This window comes from Podarcis gaigeae (genome assembly GCF_964106915.1).
Source record: "Podarcis gaigeae genome assembly, chromosome: 7".
Taxonomy (NCBI): domain Eukaryota; kingdom Metazoa; phylum Chordata; class Lepidosauria; order Squamata; family Lacertidae; genus Podarcis; species Podarcis gaigeae.
Window position 1 is genome coordinate 25,173,921 of NC_139683.1, and position 14,151 is coordinate 25,188,071.

The window sequence follows — 14,151 nt, forward strand, 5'->3', positions numbered from 1 at the left end:
TCTATTAGTCGACCTGAAAGAGGCACCAATTAAAAAACAAAATTCACAGACCTTTGTGATTTAAACCCCCCTTTTAATGTATATTCTCAAGAACTTCTTAAGGGTAACTTCTGAAAATACGGAAGGATTTCATGAAGAGTGGAAGCTACATCTGTTGGGTAATCCCAGTGAAAAGGAGAAGCAGCATATAAATGGCAGCTGTGTTTGATACTTTTAAAATACAATATACTCTATGCAGCACAAAGGGGCAGGGGAAAGGTGAACATGTCTGCATGAAATAGAACAGAATCACGAAATATTGCCTCACAATGATCATATTAATAACAGCAGCACAACTGTCCATAACTCAGACACTGTTGAGTTTGCGGTGGAAAGTTGCAGTGCTCTTCTACATACGGTTTGTGCCACAGTGCTTTAAATGGAGGGAGCACATTTTTGCACAGGTAGGAAGAACAGTATGCATCTGCTTGCTTGCTTGAAATGGTTGGAACCCTCTTCCCCAACCTGGTGCCTTCTAGATACTTTGGAGTACAATTCACATACAGCTCCAGGCAGCTGTGTTTGGAGGTGGCTTAGTGTTGTGTCCACACCAGGGCTTCTGTAGCTGTGATGCCGTTCTGTATGGAGAAGGTAGGCCATTCTTTATCCTACTTGAAGGCAGTAGATGTAAGTGAATATTATTTAAATCTTACTAATTTCAATGGAGTTTAAGCATTCCTAATGCTCTCTGTGTTAAACCTGCTGCATAGAAGTAAGGCCTTTTAGATTATAAATGTGATGAGAGCAAACGTGTTTGTCTTCTCTCACAAAGAAAGACAATTTGTTGTGGACCGTTCCTCCTTTCCGCACGAGCTATGTGGATTCAGGTCTGTGGGCAGGAAAAGCTGATTTTGAATGGTACCAAGGTGTGACAGCCTTGTCTCCATCCCTTCAGCAATGCATTCTTCACAGCTCCAACTGACTAGAAGTTAAATGTTCATGCCTTCATTACATGGAGCAGGCAAGTGAATTTAAAAATAAGCTCTCCCTTTAATGCAATTTTTTGTCTTCAAGGTCTTTTCTTGCTAACTTTACTTAGGTAACTTTCTTATGTTTCTGACGGTAGTGTTGGACCTATTGTGCAAATACCAGGCATGCTTTGGTGGTATGCAAAAGAAGGATGTGGGTGGCACTGTGGTCTAAACCACAGAGCCTAGGGCTTGCCGATCGGAAGGTTGGCAGTTCAAATCCCCATGAGGGGGTGAGCTCCCTTTGCTCGGTCCCTGCCCCTGCCAACCTAGCAGTTCGAAAGCACGTCAAAGTGCAAATAGATAAATAGGTACCACTCCAGCGGGAAGGTAAACAGTGTTTCTGTGCTCTGCTCTGGTTTCACCAGAAGTGGCTTAGTCATGCTGGCCACATGACCCGGAAGTTGTACGCCAGCTCCCTTGGCCAATAAAGCAAAATGAGCACTGTAACCCCAGAGTCGTTCTCGACTGGACTCAACTGTCAGGGGTCCTTTACCTTTTAAAAGAAGAAGAGCACCAATAAAATCACTAAGACCCATGCCCAGTGGTCTGTATTTTCTATGTAGTGCAAACCTAGAATTCATGCCCTGATAAGTTAACATTTAGTACGAGCCGAAGCTAATGAACAAGCATTTATGTGAGCAGTCTTGGTCCATGGGATCTAACTACCTTTTGGTTTCACGTCAAACCTATGGGATGGGGAACCATCGGCCCTTCAGATGGTTGGCCAGTGGGGTGGGGTAACACAGCTCACCTGTTCTCTCAGCCGTGTTGCTGTGCTTCCTGGGAGAGAGATGGATAAGGGGGGTGGGAAGGTTGGTGCAGTGAGCATTGACCATGCTGGCTGAAGCTGGTGGGAATAACAGACCAGAAAAAATCAGGAAGACCATAGGTTCCTCATCCCTGATGGGCAGTTTGTGCCTGTGGGGAGGGGCCTGAACTCAGAGGCATGGCAAAATCTTGGACATCTGCCATAGCACTTGGCAGCAGCGCCTGGGAAAAGGAGCTGGGATAACTTCCACCAACTGGAGTAAAAACAAAAATGGTTCTAGGCTAGATGGGACAATCATCTGACACAGTACAAGGTGCAGGGGTTGCTTTTCATGTTCCACCTTGGGTAGAACCTGCATACTGCAGTACAGTGTAAACTCGCCTGTGCCAAAATTTAGTGGAAGTTTAGAACAACTCATGCATTAAATCACCTGATTCCATAAGCAGGGATGGAAGGCTGATTAGACTGGGTGGATGGGAGGAGGCACAAGTTGTTCCTAATGTCTGAAATCAGCAAAGATTTGTCACCACACATCCAAACTGAGCACTTCAAAGCCCCGGTGAATTAAATGGAAATGTTCTTGGTGGGAAATGGAAACATGCTTCAAATCTGCTGGATCGTGACCTTCATTTTTTATTTTAAAAAATGCAATGTATCTTTTCTTTTAAGGAAATAAATTGCATAAGTTGACATATCTGAAGGGAAAGGAGATGGCCTGCCGGGGAATTTCAAGCCTAAGTACTAACAGAGCTTACAAGCCTATTAGTATACATTCTATGCAGTGGCGTAGCGTGGGGGGTGCAGGGGGGCCCGGCTGCACCGGGCGCAACATCTGGGGGTTAGGGGGCGCAAATCCACGGGTTAGGGGGCGCAAATCCACGGGTTAGGGGGTGCAAATTACTTGCCTTGCCCCGGGTGCTGACAACCCACACTACGCCACTGATTCTATGTTACAGAAACCCATTCTATGATACATGATAAAATAGATTTATTTAATGGAGGAACTCCCAAACAGGATCTCTCTTTTGTCTGGGATGCAAAGCAATATGCCTTCTCTTTCAGATTCACCGTTCAGTTCAACATTTTTGAGCATGCCTAAATAACACGTATGCAGTGCATTTCCTGGCCAGAAGAGGGCGAAATACCTGCTGAGCTTGAAATCGGATATTGCCTAATTGCATTGTGGCATATGAAGAAAAAAAATATGGCTGTCCTTTCATTCTTTGGTACCCAACAGGTTAAAGGAGGCACCTGTAGGATTAGGTGATGGAGGGAGAGAGGGAGGTGGCTAAATTTTGTCGCTGAAGGTTTCCCATCCAGCCTCTAACATTTACCTTTCAGACACTATTTTGCAGTTTGGCCATTCCATCCTCCCCCCACCACAAGGTGAGATACGGGCTCCCCAATGTCAACAACAGGAGAGGCTTTGCCAGAGTCCATCTCATAGATGCCACAGGAGGACAGACCAAAAGAAAAGGGTAGGTATTCGAAAGGCATAAAGGAGGAAACTGGCACAGCCTCTGTTGTTAACTCCAAATATCCAAAGAGATGTATGTAAATTCTCCCCCTCACCTTGCTTCAGGTCCACCTCTCATCCTACACCTCCTTGCTGGTCTTTACCATCCTGTTGGGTTTGTTTTTTGCATGCTGCCTGCTTGCTGAGTTTCCAACTTAGTTACCCTCTGCCCTCCTTTCTGCTTGCTGATCCCTGCAATGCTTTGGTTAGCTTTTGTGACCTGCCCCTTGCTAACCAACCTTTGAATACCTCTGTTGCTCTGAATATTTACTGTATTTTTTGCTCTATAAGATTCACTTTTCCCCTCCTAAAAAGTAAGGGGAAATGTGTGTGCGTCTTATGGAGCGAATGCAGGCTGCGCAGCTATCCCAGAAGCCAGAACAGCAAGAGGGATCACTGCTTTCGCTGCGCAGCGAATCCCTCTTGCTGTTCTGGGATTCAGAATATTTTTTTTCCTTGTTTTCCTCCTCCAAAAACTAGGTGTGTCTTATGGTCTGGTGCGTTTTATAGAGAGAAAAATATGGTACCTAGCATTTGGTGGTTGCTCATACTCTCCATGTCTCCCCTCCTCTGTCTGCCTTGGCCCGCGTGCCTGGCATTCAGGGCTGTTTACTGATTTTGTTCGAGTACACAAAAGTGTAACGTCGGAAGGATCTGCACCCATGCTTCTCCGTGAACCAGGCGTTAGCTTCTGGTGGAGGTCAGGGTAAGCAAAGTGCTGCAAGCTAGGAATTCGGCAGGGGCTGCTAGCAATTCTGGGGTTTGCAGGAAGACCCTTAAAAGGCGCGATAAGCAAGGTATGCATGCAATCTGCACAATAAAATTCTGTGCCAAGGAAATTCATATTCAGTGCCAAGAGAAGCTGGATGTTACCCATATTTGTTAGGCAAATTAAGCAGATCTGCACATTTTAAAGTGATTCCCCCCTGTCCCCCATATTTTATGTTACCCTTTTGCATACTTTATTCCAGTTTTGTTGGTAGTGGAGAACTCTGGAAAACCCTGAAACTCCATCCCCAACCAGTGGGTGTTTAGTGGTTTTGAGATTTTAGCAGAAATAGCCTACCCACTTTCAAGCACATCTGTTTATCCATAAGGGCTAAAAAAAACCCATGCTGTCTCTCTCATATAGATTACAAACTGAGAACAGAGATTATTAGGAAGCTGGATTCTGCACCCTGTACCACATCCTGTAAATTGTCTATGCCCCTGCAGAATAACATAGACACAAAACTCTGATGATATATCACTGGGCTAGACAAAATTGGCTAGAAAGGAGTTGCCAAGCTCTGGCACTCTAAAATACTTGGGAGGTCAGTCGGTAGAGAGACAGAATCATTTAAATGTGTCACCCAAGGTGCCCCAAGTGCAGAAGATCACCTTTTGCTTTATGCAGTGTTAGGTTCCCTGCAGCCGGGCTGCGATAGGATGCAATGGAACAGGCTTATAAAATGATTTAGAAGGAAATAACATTTTCCCTCCCCATGCCCCCACCTCATCAAACTGAAGGCCTGCTCTCAATTTGGAATGGGGAGGCTTCTCTGTTATGAAGTTTGGTAAAGTAATACGACGGTGTGAGGGCAGGATCATTTCTGATATTTGAGGATCGTTTGTCACTCAAATCCCTCTTGAAACCAAGTGTAATATTGAGGCACACCTAGAAAAGATTTAGCTGTTGACCCTGGGCGCAAAAATATGTGCTCATGAGGCACTGTATACGGCACACAAAAGATACGAGACGTTGTGGTTTGGCATTCACAATTTGTTACTTGGTGTACCCCAGGTGCTGAAATGAAGGGCTTGTTACCTAACCACTGGGTGATAACTTGGGAAACTGTTTCCCCAGTGGAATAAATTGTTTTAGGGATGTAAAATATGTTCCAGAGCCGGCCCTCCCATTAGGTAAAGGGAGGAAACCATTGTACTGAATGGCCATAATGCTGGAAAACACGATAAGTTTTAATTTACAGAGCAATTATTATGTATTGAGATGTATGAATATGCATTGAATGGCTTTGCGTTTTCAGAAACAAGGAAATAAAAAGAAAAAAGTCTCTCCATAAATAGAAGGCCTAGAGACTTATTCCTACTCATTCTAATAAACTGAACTTGTATGTAGTTTAAAAACTATCCTTTATAACTAAACCTCTCCCCGCTCCCTTCCTCCTCCACCTTATCCTGCCGTTTCCCCAAACTCAGACTGAAGGCAGCTTACACAAATTGAACAACACAGATAAAAGACATATAAAAGATAAAAGTTTTAAAAGCAATTAAACTCTAAATAAGGGTTTGTTATTTATTTGTATACCACCCTTCATCTGAAGATCAATAGAAAAGCAAATCTATGAAAATACAAATAGTAAAGGCAGCACAGCACAATTAAAAGCTCTTCCTTTTAAAAAAGAATCCTAGCCAGTCTTCGCCTGCTGGAGGAAGGACAACAAGGAAGGAGCCAGTTTAGCCTCTCTAGGAAGAGAGTGCCAACGTATGGGGGCAGCCACCAAGAAGGCCCTCTCCTCTGTCCTCACTAAGCAAACCTGTGATGGTGGGCATGCCTGAGAGAAGGGCTTCCCCCTGAAGATCTCAGAGCCTGTGGGAGAATATAGTCCTTCAGAGATCCTGGGCCTAAGCCATATATGGCTTTATAGGTCATAACCAGCACTTTGACTTAGTTTGTAAAGAAGTGTAAGCTGAAAATGTGCAGGGGTGTTGACATCAGGCAGGTGCCTTCACTGTACTCTTTTCAGCACCTGCTAAAAACATTTTGTTTAGACAAGCCTAATTAGATATGTGGAATGTTAATTTGTATTCTCTTTTCAGTTTATCATTGTTTTTATTTTTTTAAAAGAAAAGCCGTTGCTTTTCGCTGTTTTTGCCAATAAGTCTATTGTTTTAAAATTACAAATGTAAAACAATAAAGTAATAAATAATAAGTAATTATAAATAAAATGTATAAATGTTATGAAATAAATGAAAGAAGCAAGTAATTTATAATGCACACTTTGCCCTAATTTATGCATTTGTGTATCAGGCTGGATATTAAGCAGAACAGTTGTGAGTGTGAGAGGGAGAGAGAGCAGTTGGCTTGGTATTAATGCTGTAAATGTCTGCATTGGTAAAAAGAAATATTTTTTATTCCTTTTTAGAAGGGATGTAGCTATGGGCTGTCATTCTGAATGCCTGCACTTCAGCATTTAACCCCCCCCGCCCCCCGTGGGTGTTCTTGACTCTCATTGGCTTCTCTGAGGTGGGAATGGCGATACTTGGGGTTTCCTTCTGAGGAAGGAGCACTGTGTTGTATTGTATCAGCTCCTCAAGCAGATGCTGTTGGTGGACAGCAATTTACAGACACTGTAACAGTGCATTGAGCATTGGAGACTTTTTGTGCATACCACGGGGGCCATTACCTGACCTAGCCTGACACAACACGCACAGCGTAATTGCTCCACTCTCTTTCCTCAAAATCAAAGAGAGATTCTCCCTTTTAAGGCAGTGGAAAGCAGTGGTTTCAGAAATATGTGCGTGACCCGAGGGAAGAGACAGGTGGCTCCATATTGCATGATCTCTGAAATGAACATTGGCATGTCTCTGTCGCTGATAGCATGTGTTGCATTCCAGTGTGTAAGCAATATTACAACCAATAATGAATATTTTTAAAGGCGCTTTTACACTGGCATAAGCAGTGTGGATATTATTTACACAGAGAGAAAGATTGCTTGAAGCAGTTCTTGGCGAATAATGCTGCACTTGTTCCATGACTGTTCATTTTAGACAGGGCCACTGGCTGCCTATTCTTTCTCTTTCTTTAAAGAAAATTGTTTTCAAAGTATTGAGAAAATATTTATTTTCTATCTTTATACTTTTAGCTCTTTTGAGGGGTTTTTAATTGGTTAAGTAAAAGCCTATTAATTGTGCACCAGTGCCAAGCCTTAAAAATCTCACACAGAATAATACTCCAAACTCTGCTGAGACCCCAAAGCAGCCTTGTGTCAGCTGGGTCAATAATTCCATTGACAATTGTACATTAGAATGGCAAATATTTTCTTCCTCTCTAAACCTCCAGAGTCTGGATGATTCGCTCCTTCAGAGATTTGTTCCTATAGTCCTCCCTTCCCTTGCTTTTTGGTCCTTGCTTAATGTAGCCCAAACTACTGCTGCCTGTTCTCCCCCATAACTGAGAACTGAGCATTTGTCCACATAAAAGCATGCATATTTTAAAGCAAGTTTCTAGTTATTTGGGTAGCTTGAAAGTGAGAGAGCGATAGCTCGTGAAATCTCAAAAGATAGAAAGACTACAGCACAGAGTACAGGCCACCCCACTTATGTTTACATGGTTCTTCTTTTCCCCCAAGTATTTGCATGAAGGTTGTTGACACAGACATTTTGCTCCTGCTTATAGTTCCTTGCAAAGGGACGTGGGTGGCGCTGTGGGTTAAAACACAGAGCCTAGGACTTGCCGATCAGAAGGTTGGCGGTTCGAATCCCCATGACGGGGTGAGCTCCTGTTGCTCAGTCCCTGCTCCTGCCAACCTAGCAGTTTGAAAGCATGTCAAGGTGCAAGTAGATAAATAGGTACCGCTCCAGCGGGAAGGTAAACGGCGTTTCCGTGCGCTGCTCTGGTTCTTCAGAAGCGGCTTAGTCATGCTGGCCACATGACCCGGAAGCTGTACGTCGGCTCCCTCGGCCAATAAAGCAAGATGAGTGCCACAAACCCAGAGTCGGCCATGACTGGGCCTAATGGTCAGGGGTCCTTTTACCTTTTTATAGTTCCTTGCAGATGGGAACATATCCATAGATCCCATGAAGAGCAATGAAGAAAAAGCTACTGTGAGGAATTTTGAAGGCTGTCAGAGCTGGAAGGAGGAGGCAATTAATTTAGCCTTGGCTCCTCCAGATGTCCTACTTATTATGGATACATGTTGATTTTTGATCATGATAGTATCAGGTTGGTTATACGTGATCCTGCCAGTGGCGGATTTCACGTTTCAGCGGTGCCCTGTGTGTTGCTAAAATTTGTCCTTGCCCTGCTTCTCATCTTCTGTTCTAAGTCATTGTTGTGGTGCTCCTTGCAGGGCCCTCTCGTCTCAGCGCCCAGTTTGGGCAAACCAGTCGTGCTCTCCTAAATCCACCTCTGATTCTGCTTTCAACACTGCTTGTGCCTGTAAAAATTTAAAGGTAGACATTCTGCTTCCTTTCCAATCAGTACATGTCCTGTAGCTTTCTGCTGAAATCCTATAACTTTTCCTACCATAAATGTTGTGGAGTTTTTAAAATTACAGGGAACCAGGCAGAGGGCCTTCTTGGTAGTAGCGCCCACCCTGTGGAACGTCCTCCCATCAGATGTCAAGGAAATAAACAACTATCTGACTTTTAGAAGACATCTGAAGACATCCCTGTTTAGGGAAGCTTTTCATATTTGATGAATTATTGTATTTTAATATTTTTCTGGAAGCCACCCAGAGTGGCTGGGGAAACCCAGCCAGATGGGCAGGGTATAAATAATAAATTTATTATTATTATTATTATTATTATTATTATTATTATTATTGCATCAACGACATGTGGCAGAATATACCCGCAAAACAAAGAAATGTAAAACGCCCCTTGGGATGGGCCCTGGTAGTTCATGGTACTTTCAGAATGTACTTTCTAGCTGCTCAAAACTGAAAGAAATGTAACGGAATGACAGCTAACCCCACTGACCTGGGAGTTAGCCAGACATGGATCTAGGGCAGCGTGACCATTTCCCCTGCATTAGGTGCCAAGCAGAGGGGTGCACCGTAGGGCATCACAACTATGATCCAGTGCACACAAAGAACGGAAAGCAAGAAGCGTGTGTGTGTGTGTGTGAATTTTAGCCTTGCACAAGGTGCCGCTGAAATTTGAAAGACCAAAGTCTCTGAGTAAGCCTCATGGTTTTGAAGAATAACCATAGAATCATAGAACTGTCAAGTTGAAAGGGACAACAAGGGTCATCTAGTCAAACCCCGTGCAATGAAGGAATCTCAGCTAAAGCTTAGTGGATTCCTATAGAAACCAGCATTTGGGTGAGCTAGCCAAAATAGTCTGTTTGTTGTTGTTGCATCACTTCTTCTACTTTTGTACATCGAGTTGTGGATTATCTCATTCTTTCAAAAAGGCACCTATTGAGATTTTTGCAACATGGATATTTATTTCGATGTAAATCAAATCCAGGCCATTTAAACACACATCAGAGTTTTGTTAATTGGTTGACAGCCTTACATTTCATCTGAGTTTGTTTTAGTACAAGTTCTCATGTGGAAGAAATACTCTCCATGCTCTGCATTATTATTTTTTTACTGTCTTTTAACTCGCTGCTTTTGCTCTTTTCTCATAATGAAAAGTGCCCAGAAATTCTGTGCTGCAATTACAAAGCATTATCTGTTGTTGCGAGTTCTCAGCCGACGTTCTCAGCTGATGTTCTTCTTTCTTCTCTTCTTTATGTATCACCAGGGGCTTGATCCAATAAAAGTATCATACCTCATACATCATGCCTCTGAAGACAGAGAAAGAATACACCTCACCGGCTTCTCCTGGTACCAAATAGCTCTTTTATCAGCTCCACAAAGTTTTCTTGCCCACTTCTGAACTCTTCTGGGGCAGGATCACGCTGAAGTTTTCGCTTAGTGACAGAAACCGAATGCTTCCTGCTTTAATGTTTATTCAGTTCAACATTTTACATTCCTGGAGAGATACCAGGCTGTCATTAATGGATTGTTGGCTTTCTGCCAGTAGCTAATAGTTTTGGGGGTTTAAGGTGGTGGTTGCTGTGTTGGGTTCTTTGTTTTTTTTCCCTTTACTTTGCAGCGCAGCTGCTGGATTTGCATAAGGAGTTGAGCTTTTTCTTCTTCCTCTTCAGAATTTCTGAGATGTACCGGTGCCGTGGCCCAGTGTTTAAATATAGACTGCAGATCATTAAAGTAGCACCTAAAAGGACTTTAAAATATGTTCCCTATAGGGTGGGGGTGGGGTGGGGGGTGAGTAAGCACCCTTTTGTCCTGACACTGATGGGTCATCGTCACTGACTTCTCTGTCTTTTAAAGGAAACAAGAACAGGCAAGAACCAAAATTATCCAGAAGGCCAATTCAGATGAAGCTCTAAATACACATTGAGCCTATTTGCAGTAGGGGAGAGAGACTGTCTCCTTCAGATGTCAATGAGATACAGAACTACAGTGGTACCTCGGGTTACAGACACTTCAGGTTACAGATGCTTCAGGTTACAGACTCCGCTAACCCAGAAATAGTACCTCGGGTTAAGAAATTTACCTCAGGATGAGAACAGAAATCGTGCGGCGGCAGCGGGAGGCCCCATTAGCTAAAGTGGTACCTCAGGTTAAGAACAGTTTCAAGTTAAGAACAGACCTCCAGAACAAATTAAGTTCTTAACCCGAGGTACCACTGTACTTTTAGAATACATCTGAAGGCAGCTCTGTATTGGAAAGTTTTTAATGTTTGATGTTTTACTATGTTTTATATATGCTGAAGGCCACCCAGAGTGGCTGGGGAAACCCAGCCAGATGCGTGGGGTATAAAGAATAAACAACAACAACAACAACAACAACAGCTACTACTACTACTACTATTATTATTTTCTTCTTCTTCTTCTTCTTCTTCTTCTTCTTCGGGATGCTACTTTCTCTTAAAGGTGTGGTTTTCCACAAACAGAAAACTGCCAGTTTTTGCTCTACAATAAAAGCAATAATTTCCCCCCAGTTTTTCCCCCTAGCCGGAACTCACCAGAACTCAGTTCCGGCATCTCTCAGGTGGGTGGCATTGCCAAGATAAAAGAACCATCTTAGGGACTCTACTCTGGATTTGTGTAGGGTTAACTCCTTAGCCTTTTCTTCTCCTGAAGATACCCCACAAAGCAGCAGAGGTTTAGGATCAGAATTTTCCTTCTCCTAGATGCATTATCTTCCCAGGTTGACAAGCCTCACCTGCCCCTCACTTCGCTCCACACCACGTGCAAAAACCATTGGATCAGACATACCTATTGTAGGTTGCCAAAACCTAAAAGGTGGCAACTTTAGCATAATTTTAACAAAGTACCCAAGATTATATTTAGCAAGGGCTGCAAAATTAAGAACCATCCTATTAAATGGGATGTGGGAGTTGGTTTCCCCTCTCCACAAGTAATTCATGATAGTCTTTACAACTCATACAGCTTCTGAGTTTAATCTCATTTTTATAAGGCCATTAAAGCTGTTAGATTCTACATTTCAGTCCCAGTTTTGTTCTGTTAGACAGGAAGCAAAGTTAATGGCCTAATTATTTCTAAAATGGTTAATTCCCCTTCTTTCAGCATATATATACATTTATCTTCCCCTATGCATTTCAATGGTCTGATGTCACAAAAGAAAAACTCATGCTTTGGTGCTACAGGTCAAGTTTACTTAACACAGCAGTGTTTCTAAAACAGGATGATGCCATCTCAGTTAGATTTCCCAGAATAACAGAATGCTTTTGCGGGAGAATTGTTTGCAAAAGCATTCCGAGCAACCCTCCCAAACCAAGTCTTCTATAAAATATGCCGGCGATAAAATAGTATGTGCTGGAAAAGCAAAGTGGTGGGACTCAGTTAGAAATAAGGGAAACTGTAATATCCTTTGGCAGATTCTTATAGAAACCTGCAGTAAGAGCCCAATTCTGCTTTTGAAATATCAGCCACTCACGCATCTCTTAGCATACCCTCCTCTAACAATTAGCACAATGGAAAGAGCAAGAGCTCTCAAGTGTTTGCATTGCCGGTGAGAGCACTTCAAATTCCCTCCTTTCAGTTCCGGCCACTCTCCCCTTGTTGACTTTTCCCATTTGTTACCCATCAAATGCCTGGCCCTTCCTAAGAAATTAGACAGCGCCTTTGAATGGATTGCCCTTCAAAAAGAAGGTTAGAATTTTAAGGCAGGGGTCTCTCCTGCCCAAGGCCCACTGAAATCATTAGGAGTAGCATGAAAACACAACCTTAGGCACATTCACGATGGAAGCACACCCAACACACATTTAAAGCACAATATCCCCCCCCCCCCAATCATGGGGTTTGCTAAGGGTGCTGGGAACTGTAGCTGTGAGGGGAAAACTATAGTTCCCAGAATGTCTTGGGGGATGTTATGTGTTACATCCTAAAAGATCTACACTGGTTCCCAATACGTTTCCAAGCACAACTCAAAGTGTTGGTGCTGACTTTTAAAGCTCTAAATGGCCTTGGCCCTGTATACCTGAAGGAGCGTTTCCATCCCCATTATTCAGCCTGGACACTGAAGTCCAGCTCTGAGGGCCTCCTTGCAGTTCCCTCACAGTGAGAAGTTCCAGGGAACCAGGCAGGGGGTCTTCTCAGTAGTGGCTCCTGCCCTGTGGAACGCCCTCCCAATCAGATGCCAAAGAAAGAAACAATTACAGTGGTACCTTGGGTTACAGACGCTGCAGGTTACAGACTCCGCTAACCCAGGAATAGTACCTCAGGTTAAGAACTTTGCTTCAGGATGAGAACAGAAATCACGCGGCAGCAGCGGGAGGCCCCATTAGTTAAAGTGGTGCTTCAGGTTAAGAACAGTTTCAGGTTAAGAACGGACCTCCGGAACGAATTAAGTACGTAACCAGAGGTACCACTGTACATGACTTTCCAAAGACATCAGAAGTCAGCCCTGTATTGGGAAGTTTATAATGTTTGATGTCTCACTGTGTTTTTATATTCTGTTGAAAGCTGCCCAGAGTGGTTGGGGCAACCCAGTTGGGTGGGATGTAAGTTGTTAATAATAATAATAATAATAATAATAATAATAATAATAATAATAATAATAATAATATATTATAACTGCTTATATTATAAGTATCCTGAGCAGGAAGGGTAGGATAAACTACAACATTTTGCTTGATGTTTCACTTGTCTGCACCAGTGTGCTTTTTTAAATGAAAAACTGCCTTTAAAAACTATTTAAACTTTTGCAGAGAGAAAAGAGTAAGAACAAATGTATTTAAGGAATGCTGCATTCTCTTTATTGTATTTTAGCAACGAAAATCCTTACGATGTTAGGAAGTATTTCAAATGCACTGATTGGTTTTCTGACATATTTATGACATCTGACCATTTAATAGACAGAGCTAATTAAAAATATTTTAGAAACCCAAACTAGTTGTGGAGGCCTCATCTAGGGTAATTCACCTTTCGGTTTGTGCTGGGGCAGGTAGACTCCGCTCTGTGCCCCTCTGATCCCCGTCTGCTCATTTAACACCTGGCGTTTTGTTCTCCTCTTCCAAATGATTTCCGAACTACTCTGTCACTCCTGCTGCTTCTGTCAAAGACAAGCCAATCTGGGACTTCATTAAATGAGCAAAATGTGTTCCATATTATGGCAAAGGTACAAATAAAACTGGAATTTTGCACATGATGGTGCATATTTCTAATTTCCCAAAGGCTGTAAATTAATGACCAGTAAATGAAGAGAAAAGAAATGCAGGGAACAATTTCTTCTGCACAGCATGTTGTCAGTTCATGGAATTTGCTACCAGAAGAGGCTGGTGTGTCAAACACCATGGCTGGGTTTGAAAAATGACTGCGCAATTTTATGACAATTAATCACCTTTGCAGTTGTGCAACTGAGGTGGAGACTATCAAATCTTCTGCTTTTTCTATCTATTTATTTTTAAACACCAAACTACCCAGCCGAAGCTTGACATCATTTGCACCCCCATTTTCATATATGTACATCCCCATTCACGCTACTTACATATTCCACTTATATGCCAGTCTCATTCACGAGACATCCTTTAGACAAAGTCTGAGTGACTGGAATGTTTGTGAAGATTCCTTACCATCTCAGATGGCCTTTCAGTCA